Source organism: Triticum urartu, chromosome 6A (genome assembly GCF_056163025.1).
Source record: "Triticum urartu cultivar PI428250 chromosome 6A, HENAU_Tu73, whole genome shotgun sequence".
NCBI classification, from domain to species: Eukaryota; Viridiplantae; Streptophyta; class Magnoliopsida; order Poales; family Poaceae; genus Triticum; species Triticum urartu.
The window spans coordinates 365,883,613-365,895,526 of NC_141878.1; positions in this window are offsets into that span (position 1 = coordinate 365,883,613).

Genomic DNA, 11,914 nt, shown 5'->3' on the forward strand with positions numbered 1-11,914 from the left:
ACGAGATATGTGCAGCTCCTATCAGGATTTGTCGGCACATTCGGGCGGTGTTGCTGGATTTGTTTTAACTTGTCGAAGTGTCATGAAGAACCGGGATACCGAGTCTGATCGAAACGTCTCGGGAGGAGGTCTATTCCTTCGTTGACCGTGAGAGCTTGTCATGGGCTAAGTTGGGACTCCCCTGCAGGGTTTTGAACTTTCGAAAGCCATGCCCACGGTTATGGGCAGATGGGAATTTGTTAATGTCCGGTTGTAGATAACTTGAACCTTAACTCAATTAAATTGAATCAACTGTGTGAGTTGCCGTGATGGTCTCTTCTCGGCGGAGTCCGGGAAGTGAACACGGTGTTGGAGTAATGCTTGCCGCAGGATGCCCTCTAGTTACTCGATCGCGCTTTCCCTTCTCTTCTCGCTCTCTTTTGCGAACAAGATAGCCACCTTATATGCTAGTCGCTCGCTGCAGCTCCACATAATTGCCTTGCCTTTCCTATTAAGCTTAAATAGTCTTGATCGCGAGGCTGCGACATTGCTGAGTCCCTGTGGCTCACAGATTACTTCCAAACCAGATGCAGGGCCTGATGTTTCCGCTCCAGATGACGCGCTTGAGCTCAAGTGGGAGTTCGACGAGGACTCTCAACGATACTACGTGTCTTTCCCTGATGATCAGTAGTGGTGCCCAGTTGGGGTGATCGGGACCGTGTCGCTTGTTGGGTTTATCTTTATTTTGGCGCCGTAGTCGGGCCATGAGTGTTTGAATGTTGTAATGCTATTTATGTACTTGATTGATGTGGCGAGTGTAAGCCAACTATGCATCTCCCCTTTTATTATCTATATTACATGGGATGTTGTGAAGATTGCCTAACTTGTGACATATGCTTTCAATGCGGTTATGTCTCTATGTCGTGCCTCGACACGTGGGAGCTATAGCCGCATCGAGGGCGTTACATGTTGGTAATCAGAGCCTTCCCCGACCTTAGGAGCCCCTTTGCTTGATCGTTTTAGCAGCCGAGTTGTGTCTAGAAAAATGTTTTGAGTCATTTAGGAATTATATATCGGAGAGTTCAGGAATTCTTTTTACTTCCCAGTCTCCTCATCGCTCTGGTAAGGCATCCTGACGTAGAGTTTTGACTCTTCTCTTCTCAAATTTCACTAAAAAAAATTTTAGGATCACGCGGGTATCTTGGAATCGTTCCGATGGTTTTGTGACGAGAACATTGTTCTTGGTGCCTCCTGTCTTTAGGGGTTGTGGCAGTGTCCCGGGGAATTGAGCTCCGAGGTGTTGTCGTCCCAATTTTATCGTTGCAATTCTGGAATACCTGAGTTTAGTACGCCGACATCGAAAATCTCTTTTATGCAGTTTGTTGGTGAGATAACCTCGACGCCACCCAGTACTGGGGTGGGAGTTCGGGAGTATCGCCATAACTTGTATAACGGATGCTTTTCGAAGGTTGAGGTAGATGGTTTCCGAAGTTTTTCCCGGTTATGTGTTGAAGGATGGATACAGCTGGATGTAGGATTTGCTAGATTTGGGTGAGATATTATGCTTCCCCTGTATCCCCAACACCTGATTGCATAACCGGAACGGTTCGGGAGTTTCATAGGTGGGAATTCTTGTAGCTCTAGTTCTTCTTCCACGAATATTTGGTTTGAGATTGGGATTTCTTACCGAGTATTCGTTCTTGATCTGTACCTTGTTGTTTTATTCCTCTACCTAAATTCTAAGTGGCTTCTCAATTTATGGATATGTGACCATTTCAAGAGGAATGCATTCGCTTATTTTGTTCGGATGTGAAGACTTTATGTTGCAATTTTCATTCCGTTGGATTCAGCTTCAATATTTGTCTATCAATGTGCTAATGGTTGTCACCCTCTTCAGGATGGCTCCCGCTAAGAGCACCAATCAGAATCAGAATCAGGATCCGCCACCACCTCCACCTCCTCCGGAGGCATGGCAAGCTGTGATGGCCGCAACTAATGCAAACACGCAGTTGATCATGCAAATTCTTCAAGAGCGCAATCAAGCAAACCAAGGCAACCAAGGCAACAATCAGAATCACTTTGCTACACTCAACTAGTTCCTTGCTACCGGGCCAAAGACTTTCAGCAATTGTGTTGAGGCAACTGATGCTGACGATTGGCTCGTGGATCTGTGCAAGCATTTCGAGTGCAGTAACGTCAGGCCTGAGGACTTTGTCAAGTTCGCTTCCTTCCAACTCAAAGACCAAGCTGCAGAATGGTTCCAGCAGTACAAGGATTCCAGAGGAGGACGTGTGATTACCTGGGATGAATTCCGTCAAGACTTCAAAGCTCATCATATCCCTTAGAGTGTGGTTGAAAGCAAGCGTGAGGAATTCCGCAACCTGAAGCAAGGCTCTTTGTCTGTCTATGACTACAACAAGTTGTTTCAGAAGCTCGCCCGCTTTGCTAAGTAGGACGCCCCTGATGAGAAGAGCATGATATACCAGTTCAGGGGTGGTCTCAGAGAAGAAATCCAGCTAGCTCTTGTTCTCTTTGAGCCCTTGAGGTATGATGAGTTCTACAACATGGCATTGAAGCAAGAGGCTGCTCAACTGAGGTGTGATGCTTCCAAGAAGCGAGTCATAGATGCTACTCCTTCTTCCTCTACTCAAATGGCCAAGCAGCAGAAGTATTGGCTTCCTCCTCCTCCGTTCCATCAGCCGTATCAGAAGAGCACAGGTGGCAGTGGATCTTCCCACCCACCCAACCCTGGCTTTCAGAACAAGACTTCGTCTCAAGCTCCAAGATCAAGTGCTTCGTATCACCGTCCGCTTTCAGAGGTCACGTGCAACAAGTGCCAACAGAAGGGTCACTATGCCAACAAATGCTTCAATCAGAGGCGTCTCCCTCCTCCTCCTCCTGTGAGATCGGCAAGTACATCTGTGGTCAAGCATAACCCCAAGCACGCCAAGGTCAACTTGATGAACGCAGCTCAGGCAGAGGACTCGTCAGATGTCATCATGGGTAACCTTCCTGTTAATGATGTTCCTGCAAAAGTTCTTTTTGACACTGGTGCATCGCATTGCTTCATCTTGAAACCTTTTGCATCTAAGCATGAGTTGATTTCCCAAGTTATGCATACACCGTTAGCAGTTGTCTCTCCGGGTAGATGTTTGCTCGCTAACCACGAGGTTCCGGATATTTCTATCATGTTGGGTGACTTCAACTTTCTGGCTTCTCCAATGATTCTTGGTAACTCGGATATTGATCTTATTCTCGGGATGGATTGGCTTTCTAAGCACAAGGCTCAGCTTGATTGTGCAGCCAAGCAGATTCAATTGACTCATTCGTCTAAGGATGTAATTGTCTTTGCCGCTCGGGATAATACCATCCGTCTGTTTTCTCTCAATGAGAAGGGTGAACTGGATGCTATCTCGCAAATTCCAGTTGTTTGCGAATATCAAGACGTCTTTCCAGAAGAGCTTCCAGGAATGCCTCCGCACCGGCCAGTTGAATTCGTCATCGATCTTGAGCCTGGCACGGAACCAGTGTGCAAGCGTCCTTACAAACTCGGACCTAAAGAGTTGAAGGAGCTGAAGAAGCAACTCGATGTTCAAGAGAGAATGGGTCTCATCCGGCCTAGTTCTTATCCGTGGGGTTGTGGTGTTCTTTTTGTGAAGAAGAAGGATGGAACGGACCGACTTTGTGTTGATTACCGTCCATTGAACAAGAAGACCATCAAGAACAAATACCCACTTCCCAACATCAACGAGCTGTTCGAAGAACTCAAAGGTGCCCAAGTATTCTCCAAGCTTGATCTCCGTATGAGTTATCATCAGATCCGAATCCGTGAGCAAGATATTCCCAAGACGGCTTTCAGGACAAGCTTTGGTTCATATGAATACACTGTCATGTCTTTTGGCCTCGTCAACGCTCCTCCGACGTTCTCTCGCATGATGAACTTCATCTTCAATGCCTACACCAATGACTTCATTTTGGTCTATCTCGACGGCATTCTGGTCTTTTCGAAGAACAAGGAAGATCATGCCAAGCACTTGCGTTTGGTACTCGATAAGCTCAGGGAACACAAGTTCTACGCCAAGTTCTCCAAGTGCGAATTTTGGCTTGATGAGGTTCTTTATCTTGGTCATATCATCTCTGCCAAGGGCATCACGGTGAATCCTGAGAAGGTGTCTCCAATTGTGAATTGGGAACCACCTCAGAACGTGAAGCAGCTCCGTAGCTTCCTCGTTCTCGCGAGCTATTGTCGAAGATTCGTTGAAAACTTTTCTAAGATCGCGAAGCCTCTCTCAAATCTTCTCCAGAAGCACGTCAAGTACGTTTGGTCTCCGGAGTGTGACATTGCTTTCAACACTTTGAAAGAGAAATTGATCACTGCTCCAGTTCTGACTCCGCCTGATGAATCCAAACCATATGAGGTCTTTTGCGATGCCTCTCTCCAAGGTCTTGGCGCAGTGTTGATGCAAGAGAAGAAAGTTGTGGCTTATACCTCTCGTCAGTTGAAGCCCAATGAGAAGAACTACCCCACTCATGACCTCGAGTTGACGGCAGTTGTGCATGCTCTTTTGACTTGGAGACATCTCTTATTGGGAAGAAAAGTGGACATCTTCACTGACCACAAGAGTCTCAAGTACATCTTCACTCAGCCTAATCTCAACCTCAGGCAAACTCGATGGGTCGAAATGATTCAAGAGTATAATCCGAGTATCGAGTATACTCCAGGCAAGGCCAATGTGATTGCTGACGCATTGAGCAGGAAGGCTTACTGCAACAGTCTGATTCTCAAGCCTTATCACCCCGAGCTTTGTGAAGCTTTCCGCAAACTTAATCTGCAAATTGTTCCTCAAGGTTTCCTCGCCAACCTTCAAGTCTCTCCTACCTTGGAAGACCAGATTCGCCAAGCTCAACTTCTTGATGCTATGGTGAAGAAGGTGAAGATTGGGATTGCCAAGAGTCAACCCAAGTACAAGTGCTACCGCCTTGATGACAAGGATACTCTCTTCTTCGAGGATCGTATTGTTGTGCCCAAAGGTGACCTTCGTAAAGTAATCATGAACGAGGCCCACAATTCTCTCCTCTCCATCCACCCTGGGAGCACGAAGATGTATCAGGACCTCAAGCAGGCTTATTGGTGGACTCGAATGAAGCGCGAGATTGCTCAATTCGTGAATGAGTGTGATGTTTGCAGAAGAGTGAAGGAAGAACACCAAAGGCCAGTTGGTCTCCTCCAACCTCTTGCCATTCCAGAATGGAAGTTTGACCACATCGAGATGGACTTCGTGACTGGGTTTCCAAAGTCCAAACATGGCAATGATGCTATATTCATTGTCATCGACAAACTCACTAAAGTGGCTCACTTTCTGCCTATCAAAGAGTCAATCACTGCAGCTCAATTGGCGGAACTCTATACCTCTCGAATTGTCTATCTGCACGGTATTCCACAAGTGATCTCTTCAGACCGTGGCAGCATCTTTACCTCCAAATTTTGGGATTCTTTTCAGAAGGCCATGGGCACCAACATCCGCTTCAGCACAGCTTTCCATCCTCAAACTAGCGGTCAAGTCGAGCGTGTCAATCAGATTCTTGAAGATATGCTCAGGGCTTGTGTGATCTCCTTTGGCTTGAAGTGGGAGGATTGTCTTCCATATGCTGAATTCTCCTACAACAACAGTTTTCAAGCAAGTTCGGGCAAGGCCCCATTTGAAATTCTGTATGGCAGGAAGTGCCGTACCCCTCTCAACTGGTCCGAAACCGGTGAACGTCAGCTTTTGGGAAATGACTTAATCACAGAGGCAGAGGAAATGTGCAAAGTCATTCGAGATAACCTCAAACCAGCCCAATCCCGCCAGAAGAGCTACTATGATAGTAAGCACCGCGATTTGGCTTTCGAGATTGGAGATCATGTTTACCTCTGCGTCTCTCCTATGAAAGGTACTCATCGCTTCGGTATCAAAGGGAAGCTTGCCCCTAGATACGTGGGACCTTTCAAGATCGTCAGCAAGAGAGGCGATCCCGCCTATCAACTCGAGCTTCCTTCAAACTTTGCAAATGTGCATGACGTGTTCCATGTCTCTCAGCTCAGAAAGTGCTTCAAGACTCCTGACCGCACCGTCAACTTCGAGGACATTGAGCTCCAAGAAGATCTCTCATATCGTGAGCACCCCGTTGCTATTCTTGAAGAGACTGAACGCAAGACTCGCAACAAGTCAATCAAATTCCTCAAAGTCAAGTGGTCACACCATTCCGACCATGAAGCTACCTGGGAACGCGAGGATCACCTCCATTCTGAGTACCCGGCGTTCTTTCAGTCCTAGATCTCGGGACGAGATCCTTTCGTAGTGGTGGAGTGTTGTAACACCCCGGATGTGATTTACCCAATATGTAATCCAACTCTTGCCGTTTCCGGCCTTAAGTTATTTTATTTTCTCGGTTTCGGGTTTTTGTCTCCGTGTGTTGTTATCGTTGTCGTGCATCTCATATCATTTCATCATGTGCATTGCATTTGCATACGTGTTCGTCTCATGCATTCGAGCATTTTCCCCGTTGTCCGTTTTGCATTCCGGCGCTTCGTTCTCCTCCGGTGGTCATTTCTATCTTTCTTTCGTGTGTAGGGATTAACCATTTCCGGATTGGACCGAGACTTGCCAAGCGGCCTTGGTTTACTACCAGTAGACCGCCTGTCAAGTTTCGTACCATTTGGACTTTGTTTGATGCTCCAACGGTTAACCGATGGACCGAAAAGGCCTCGTGTGTGTTGCAGACCAACACCCCTCCAAGTTGTCCCAAAACCCACCAAAACCCTCTCCATCATCTAGAGCGTTCGATCACGATCGCGTGGCTGAAAACCGCACCTCATTTGGACACTCCTAGCTCCCTCTCTGCCTATATATACACCACCCTCCCGAAATTCGCGGTTCCACTCTTCCCCTAACCCTAGATCCATCCCACACAGCCGCCGGACACGTCCGACCCGCCACCGGACAACGCCGCCACCAACCGGGGCGCGCCACGTGGCAGCGGGCGCCCCACATCAACGCCGACCCCGCGCGGGCCCGCTCGGCCCGTGGCCGGCCCCCGCGGCCCGGGTTCCATCGCCGCCGCCCGGGCTATTCTTCTACCTTCGCCGCCGACCGACGCTGCTTCACCGCCTCGCCGTTCCATCGCCGGTGGCCGCCACTCTCCATCGCCGGCCGGGCCGCCCCTCGCCGCCCCGCCGGGGTTCCTCGTCGCCCGACGCCGGCGAGCGTCCGGCGAGCGCCGGCCGCCTCTCCACCCTCCTCCTCCCACGGATCCGCAGCCCGCCGTCGACTTCATCAACTCCGGCGAGCTCGGGCCGGTGATCCTCGAAGAACGCGCTGCTATAGTACCGGGCCAGATCCAGATCCGGATCGGGTTGACTTTCTGCCCGAAACCCTAATATTTTTTGCCTTGTTCGTCATGTCGTAACTCCTCATCCGTAGCTCCGTTTTGGGCATATAGCATATCAAAATGTTCATCTCAGAGAGCACATCATTTCATCTCACTGCATCATTTTGATTTGAGTTCATCTTGATGCCCGAAATGCTATTGGAAGAGTGCTATTTGAGATAATTGTCACATCTGCTGCTCCAATTAGATATTTGTCATTTTTGCCATGATTATTGTGTGCATGTTATGCCCCTGTGATCTTCATGGGTTTTGTTATATGTTTTGCCATATATCCAGAGGTGCAACCCATGTATTTTTGTGATGTGTGTGGTGACTAGCACAAGCTTGCAAAGTGATGCATTCGTTAATGCTGATTTCAGGGACTTAGCATTTCCACTAAGTCCTTGAGCTGTTTATCTCAATATGCCATATGTTCATGTTGTTTCCTAGTGATCCGTGCCTCTTTTGAGGATGATCAGTAAGGATGTTTTGTTAATATTGTAGTGATCTATCCATCCATGTCTTTGTTTGCAATTATGGAGCACCCTAGCTTGAGTCAATCGAGCTCTACTTTTGTCATTTCGTGAATCTGGGCAGATTGTCTACTTGTTAGCGATTTTGCCGAGGATGTTGTAGTTGATCCGTGCATGCTATGCTATTGTTCTTGCCATGTCTAGCTTGTATTTTGTGTATTCTTGATGGGTGCATGCTCAGATTGTCATGACTTGCTCTGTAGTGAGTGCATCGAGCTCGTAAACATGCCTACTTGATATCTCTTTCAGCATGCTCCAGTTTTCACTAAGCCTGAGAACTGATTATGTTTTTGCCATGTTCACATGCTTGCAAATGTATTTTATGAACCCTTTTGGCTGAAGGTCACTAAGGGACTTTCGTTAAGCTCTTTGAGTAGCTCCATGCCATGCTTTACTTTGCCATGTTCAGGTCCTGTAGCATATTGTTTTCATGCTCCAAAGAGTGCGATCGGATCTGAAATTCCAGAAAAGTGTTAATTTCACTAAGTCTGAGATCTGTTTGCCAAATGCATTTTTGCCTTGCTTGTTTGAACCTGTTAATGGATGAATTGGCCGTAGCTCACTGCTAGTCTTTTGTTAAGAATCATGAATGGATCCCTTCCATTTATTTTGATGCCATGTTTGGGTGTTGTAGCATGTTCATCTTGTTGCATTTAGATGGCTACTTGCTGTAAATCACAGAACGTGGTCATATTTGAATTGCTTGCCATTTCCAAACCGTAACTCCGATTCCGGTGCTCTTTATATCGTTTTCAAGCGATTTCATCTCATCTTTCCAGTGGAACACTTGGATTTCCAAGAAGAGGCCAGGTTCATTCATTCCTTGTCAAATCTTGCATATGCATCGCATATCGCATCCCGCATAGCATACCATCTTTGCATCATGTTGTTTGAGTTTGCACGTGGTTTATTGTGTCCTTGTTGCTTGTTTGTCTTGTTTGGGTAGAGCCGGGAGACGAGTTCGCTAATGAGGAGCCCGGTGAGTTTGCTTTCGAGGATCCAGTCAACTCTGACAACTTTGTAGTCAAGATGATCATACCCTCGAAATCACTACTATCTTTGCTATGCTAGATGCTCGCTCTTTTGATATGCCTATGCTATGATGCCTACCACTTGCTTACCATGCCTCCCAAATTGCCATGTCAAACCTCTAACCCACCATGTCCTAGCAAACTGTTAATTGGCTATGTTACCGCTTTGCTCAGCCCCTCTTATAGCGTTGCTAGTTGCAGGTGAAGATTGGAGACCGTTCCTTGTTGGAACATTATTTACTTCTTGGGATATCATTATATTATCATGTTATCTTAATGCATCTATATACTTGGTAAAGGGTGGAAGGCTCGGCCTCTCGCCTAGTGTTTTGTTCCACTCTTGCCGCCCTAGTTTTCGTCATATTGGTGTTATGTTCCCGGATTTTGCGTTCCTTACGCGGTTGGGTGATAATGGGAACCCCTTGATAGTTCGCCTTGATTAAAGCTTTTCCAGCAATGCCCAACCTTGGTTTTACCATTTTCCACCTAGCCCCTTTTTCCCTTGGGTTTCCAGAGCCCGAGGGTCATCTTATTTTAAACCCCCCGGGCCAGTGCTCCTCTGAGTGTCGGTCCACCTCGTCAGCCGCCGGTGACCACCAGGGGCAACTCTGGGCTGGCCTACCGGAATTTGGACAATCTGAGTGTGCCTTGAGAACGAGATATGTGGAGCTCCTATCGGGATTTGTCGGCACATTCGGGCGGTGTTGCTGGATTTGTTTTAACTTGTCGAAGTGTCTTGAAGAACCGAGATACCGAGTCTGATCAGAACGTCTCGGGAGGAGGTGTATTCCTTCGTTGACCATGAGAGCTTGTCATGGGCTAAGTTGGGACTCCCCTGCAGGGTTTTGAACTTTCAAAAGCCGTGCCCGCGGTTATGGGCAGCTGGGAATTTGTTAATGTCCGGTTGTAGATAACTTGAACCTTAACTCAATTAAATTGAATCAACTGTGTGAGTTGCCGTGATGGTCTCTTCTCGGCGGAGTCCGGGAAGTGAACACGGTATTGGAGTAATGCTTGCCGCAGGATGCTCTCTAGTTACTCGATCGCGCTTTGCCTTCTCTTCTCGCTCTCTTTTGTGAACATGATAGCCACCTTATATGCTAGTCGCTCGCTGCAGCTCCACATAATTGCCTTGCCTTTCCTATTAAGCTTAAATAGTCTTAATCGCGAGGGTGCGAGATTGTTGAGTCCCCGTGGCTCACAGATTACTTCTAAACCAGATGGAGGGCCTGATGTTTCCGCTCCAGATGACGCGCTTGAGCTCAAGTGGGAGGTCGACAAGTACTCTCAACGATACTACGTGTCTTTCCCTGATGATCAGTAGTGGTGCCCAGTTGGGGTGATCGGGACCGTGTCGCTTATTGGGTTTATCTTTATTTTGGCGCCGTAGTCGGGCCATGAGTGTTTGAATGTTGTAATTCTATTTATGTACTTGATTAACGTGGCGAGTGTAAGCCAACTATGTATCTCCCCTTTTATTATCTATATTACATGGGATGTTGTGAAGATTTCCTAACTTGCGACATATGCTTTCAATGCGGTTATGTCTCTAAGTCATGCCTCGACACGTGGGAGCTATAGCCGCATCGAGGGCGTTACATGATATAACTATATGATGTCTTTATTAAATGGGTTGCCATGCCATAATTCAGTTAGATGTTGTGTATGTAAACATGATGGCATGATATAATTCAAATATATGATTTATATAGTAAGCAAGTAAGCAAATGGCAATCCATATATGATGTAAAAACTTAGTAATGAAAGACAACATGCATGACATGGGTAGTATAACCCTGCCAAGTTTGAGCATAGACCTCAGGGGGGAAATAGGACTGGTCATCAGTCTCTAAATCCTCCTCTAAGGAGCTCTCTGTAACCAGCAAGATGTCTACTTCAGCAGGTAGCATTGTCTCCTCTGAATACCTTGTTTTCACTCCAGATACTCCCATCACCACTTCAAATGGCTGATGCACAGGAAGAGTAGTTGAATATACAAACGTTGTCAACAAATGGAACACGTAATACAAAAAATGATAGCATGATATTTCACATACATGATGATTGGCTAAACAGCATGGCATTACATAATTCACATATATGATGCCTTTGCAACAACATTGCATTGCATCATTCACATATATAATGTCTTGCAACAAGATGGCAATGCATAATTCACATATATGGTAATTAGACACTAAACAGGTGGCATTCACACAAATCATGTGTAAACTAATCAAATGACATAGCAATGCAAGACACCATGTGCACGATATGAGCAACATAACCCTGCCAAGTTAGAGCGTACACCTCAGGGGGAAATAGGACTGGTCATATGTCTCCGAATCCTCCTCTGAGGAGCTATCCGTAACCAGTGAGATATGCACTTCGTCAGATAGCATAGTCTGCTCTAAAGACCTTGTTCTCACTCTAGAATTTTCCATCACCGTGTCAAATGGCTGATGCACACGAAGAGTAGTTGAATGTACTAACATTGTTGACAAATGTAATACGTAATGGAAAAAAGGATGGCCTGATATAATTCATATATAAGATGACTGGCTAAGCAGGATGGCATTGCAAAATCCACATATATGATGCCTAGCTAAACAAGATGGTGTTGCATAATTCACATAAACGATGAATAAAGTAACCGAATGGCATTCACACAAAGCATGTCTAAACTAAGCAGATGACATATTTGATGTATAAAGTAAGCAACGCAAGGCACCATATGAATGATATAACCAACATCAGCATGCCAAGTTAGAGCGAAGACCTCAGGGGGTAAATAGGAGTGGTCTTCTCCTTCTGAATCCCCACTAGAATAGATATATTCCTCTCGATTACAATCTGAAATGGGTGGAGGGGGGCTGCCTTTGCACCTACCATGGAGCAAGGTATGCATGAAATTTTATTGCCACGCAAGGCTCGTCTCTTTTTCTCTACATGTCCAATTCCATT